Below are 4815 nucleotides of genomic sequence, written 5' to 3' on the forward strand. Positions count from 1 at the left end.
TTTAGTCCAGGTCTACCAAAAATGTCTTTCAAATCTTAATTTTTCCATTTCCTATTAAAGGAAACATAGTTCCTAATAAACTATTGATAAAGGGGAGAACCGTTAATTGCACTGCCATTGAGGGCTCCTATGGATTAAAATACTACCTCTGTAGTGGGCTTTTAAAAGATTTGGACTTTGCTAAATCCTTAATGAAGAACTCTGAGCACCCAGTGGCTATTTTTGTGGTTAGGATAGGGCTAAGAGTCAGAGAGAGGATAATGACACTTAAAAAAGTACAGACACAAAGAAAATCAATATGCCCTTTCACGATTCTTTCTGATACCAACCCTAGCAAGACTATGGCAAGGGTTGTTACAGTATCGATATGGAAATTACTCATCCTCTTCAACTCGTTTTGAATGAAAAAATTAAAATAGTATCCAAATCAAATTTATTATAATTCTGTAGTTAATAAAGAGACTAATTTGTAAATTTGGGCACATATTTATCCTAGCGTTCAATGCCAATTCAGTGTGATCTTAAAAAAATAAACTAGGCTTTGATGGTTAACTATTATTGCATGTGCAAAATACTTCTCAAGTTGTCCTCGCCCATGAAAATGTGATTCTTTTTTTGGTTATTATTTAATTTCCTCTGTGTCCTAAATGTTAGTGTCAGTTCAGAATGCATAAAAGAGAGCCCACAGAGAATAAACCCATCCATTGTTATTATAGAAATAGAACTGCAGCTGTTTTGCACCTGTTGCTAAAATCTTTTTAGACATTCTCAGTTGAGACTGTAATAGTTCTGCGGATATGCAATTCTGGACCCCTGTGTGAACAGAACTATGTAAATATTATACACAGTTTTAAAGAAACAGCTTTAAGAGTTTTTTAACTAAAAGTTTACACTGAAGTTCTCATACTAAAATCAAATGTTTTACTATTCTTCAATGGTTTATGTGACCAAAACCAGAAACATTTGGAATTGAGAGTTAGAAAATTAGCTGCTTATGTCTCCTGCCATGATGGATGAGGTAATATTACCCATGATCTTCATAATAATCACTAACATTTACTGAATAAATGGGCATGCGGTGATCAGGAATCTCATTTCACGAGTACATAAACTGAGGCTTTAGAAAAGTCAAGTCACTTGATCAAGGTCAAAGAGCTATAAAGTGGCTGACCCTAAAGCTCATGTTTTTAGTCATTATGCATATTTCCTCCTTTTGTGATAACAGAGATTGATTACCACCCTATTTTCTTCAAGAGGTACATGTGTAAAGACTCCTATAAGATGCAAAGCATAGACTTATGTAAACCAATTACATCTTTCAAAAGCAACGACTCAACTCAGAACAATCCATTTTAAAATCACAGTGATGGTTTTCTATTTTTAGGACAATGAATAAATGAAGGTTAATATATATCCTTTAGAATTACCTCTATCTATATACTGTCCAGCATTTTCAATCAAGTCATTTCTTGGTTTATATGTATGACATCTTCAAAAGAGATTTTTAAATGTATTCAACAAAAAAATTTAATGGAACTGTGTCTGAGACTGAATACGAAGAGACACACAACTTTACGAAGCTGTGTTTTCTAGTCTCTTTTAAATCCTGATAGAAATGTTGTCAATTTGATTATCTCAGAAAAAACATTGCTTAAGGGAAATATTTAAAAGTATTTATAAAATATCATTCTACGAATGAACTATTATAGATATAAGTTCCTGAGTTCACCGGTTAGATCTCTTGAAAATCCTTATATTAGGGATAAAAACTCCCTTTAATCATGGCATTCTATTTTAGAAATATTGAGGTAAAATCTCTTATTTATTTTAACCCACAGAATTGCAAACATACTAATATTAATAAACTGTTTCTTAGCAACAAATAGTTCATGTAGAATGCCCTATTTCCTCTTCATTAGATGTTCTTAAAGCACTGTTCAAGCATTCCTAAATGATATAATATGTTCGATCATTATAATTTAGATTTAAAATACAGCATAGCTGGTAAACACTGACTCAGAAACCATATAACCTCAGCAAGATTGTTAAATAGTAAAAATCTGCCAGTTGTTATTTATTGAGCTCATTTGCTATTTTTTAAAATTGATATTTGAGGTCTGAGCTTGTCAGGGCGGGGTGGGGTTAGGTGAGGCGAACCAGGAGGGCTTAGGAGTCTCTGGGGCCAGCCCTGAGCTACAGGTCCCGGCACAGGGGGCCTGGAGCGGCGCTCCGACTGTAGCTGAGTCAGTGTGTTATGATGCCGTCTCCTACCAGCCTGGCTACTGGAATCCCCAGTATTAAGTAAAATGCTCAAGGCTTCCCAGCACAGATGATGGCTACACTGACCTTCAGTTTAAGAAAAGCCCTCTTAAGATCCCATATAAGACCCATTGCGCTTGCTACGGTGCTATTTTTGATTGATGCCTTTCACGTGGTAGGCCTCCTCCCACTAGCAGGCTATATCAGCAAAAGAGGAGCAGGCCAGGCCGTTCTCATCCTGATCTTTGGCATCCTGGTGTTTCTGCCAAGATTTTACCACTTGCGCATCGCCTACTATACATCCAAAGGCTACTGGGTTACTGCTATGGTGACATTCGAGACTAGCACCCTCCTGAAGAGTCAGATGGGAGTGAGCCCAGCTTTAAAACATCTAGCAGAAATTATGGCTAAGGGCTAAGGAATTCCACAATTTGCAGATGTTTAACAAAACAATGGCCAGGTTTTATAGATCCATCCTTAAAGATGTTAACTGAGCTTACAATTAGTTAATTAGGACATGCTCTATTTTTCATCTACTGGCTCTGGCAAAAGCTCCTGACAAGTTTTTCCTCATGAACCTGTATCATGGAAGAAAAGCAATGTTAATTGTATGGAAAAGCAGGAGGTTATTCTGTAGTGGGAAGTATTCTTGCCACCACCCTTTTTAGAGTTGAGCGTTTCTCTAAAATAGTCTTCATGTCAGTTTTTTCTTGTGACAAATGGAGGAATGCAGTATGTCAAATTTCTTATTACTAGGTAATTTATTTTGAAAATATCTGATTATCTTATTCCCTATACTTCGTATTCTAGTGGAAGACTTTGGCCAAATCAAATATCAGTTTGGGTGCATCTTTGATATATTTTTTTACTTACTTTCTTATTAATAGCAACTAGGAATTTTTTAAACATTAGAGCAAGTTTTCAAAATGTAAATATTTTCTCTATTCACCATTCCTAGGACAGCTCTGATCTGGTTCACCAATAGGTAGGCCAGCATATAATTTAAGTCAAGATGTTCTGTATATCATGCCGTTAAGGACCGGACTTTTGCCTGTTTCCTAAGGAAAAATGTAGATAAGTGGTTTTTATTTAGAGTTTATAACCCCGTTGTTAACACATTGCGTTATGTCATTCTGCTGAATATTCTAAGAATTGGCTCGTATCCCTAGAGGAGTAGACTGCCTTAGTTTGATTCTGCTATCTAGCTTGCAAAAAGTGACCTATGTTCAAAAGAAATTCAAATGTCAAAATCTAAAAATAAAATAAATAAATAAATAAAATTGATATTTGAGTCATTTAATGTAAATTCAAACTCTAACCCTCTTGACATTTTGGTCTTGTCATACTGTCATCCTATGTTACAGCATGCATCACTGCCCTAAATTCACTATAAGGATAGTATGGTATTTGGGGAGAAAGCATGTGTTTCAGAGCGGAAAAGTTCGGATTCCGATCCCAGTATTGTCATATATTAGTTAATCTAATCTCGTTCTATGTTCTTTTTTCCTCAATCATAATAGAAGAATATGACAACCTCACAAATTCATTGAGAGGATTTAAATTATATACATAATCTTAATTATACAATTTAAATGTATAAGATATATTTAATTATATATAATATTACTTATTTACATATCGAATATATATGTATTTACATTGCATGTACATGTATCATTGTAGATCCTCTATAAAAATTAACAAGTAAGTGAAATAAATTAATATACTGAATATACAAATTTTTTTACAAAAATGCTTTCTTTCCTCTTGTGCCCTGGTCATGAATTGATATCTTATAAACAATGGAAAACCGTACTGATTCAGAGTAATTTGGGGGAAAAAGAACCATCTAAATCAGTGAAAGATTTAGACTATAATTTTTATAGAATTTTGTCAAAATTGCTATTTCTCACAGTGTTTCCAAATAGAGAGCACTACTTAAAAAATAGGTAAGTTTACCTAAAATAATGCTATCTACTTACATATAAACCATAAATAATAACAAATACTATTGAGTGTTCACTATGTGCCAGGTGCTAGTCTAAGCCCTTTTAAATATAATAAAAAAAATTATAATCCTCTCAGGTAATTACTTTTTACTGATTAGGAAAGGAAGACCTTCCAATGCGACCTGCCCAAGGCCACAGCACAGACTAAGTGGCAGAATGGTCTAACTACAGGGTTCATGCTCCAGTCCACTATTTCTCTATAATGTGAAAAGCAAGTTTTCTCTTAAATAGGTAAAGCACTTAATCTTCCAATGTTGATTACATTATTATGTTATTAGTCAAAATTATTATTGATAAAATCCATGCTGTGCCACTTGTAATTAGCCAATTGTAAATACTATGGTCTAAATTCATCTCTGTTGATTGTTCTAACCAAGAAGATAATATTAAAAACAAATATTGCCAACTGAATTTGTATTTTACAGTGCACATTTTCATATAAAAGTAATCATTATCTATATTTGGAACTATATATTAGTTGTAAAACTTACTTAATAAGGTATAATTGTGATTACCAAATTTTGTCTATTTTTCTATTCACACTTGA

The 4815-nt window shown here is 33.7% G+C and overlaps 1 pseudogene; it reads left to right on the forward strand.

The window, feature by feature from the left end:
* The first annotated feature begins 2254 nt into the window (after window positions 1-2254).
* On the forward strand, window positions 2255-2604 carry LOC102898962 (annotated as a pseudogene).
* The last annotated feature ends 2211 nt before the right edge of the window (window positions 2605-4815 follow it).

Source organism: Pteropus alecto, unplaced genomic scaffold, assembly GCF_000325575.1.
Source record: "Pteropus alecto unplaced genomic scaffold, ASM32557v1 scaffold3, whole genome shotgun sequence".
Lineage (NCBI taxonomy): Eukaryota > Metazoa > Chordata > Mammalia > Chiroptera > Pteropodidae > Pteropus > Pteropus alecto.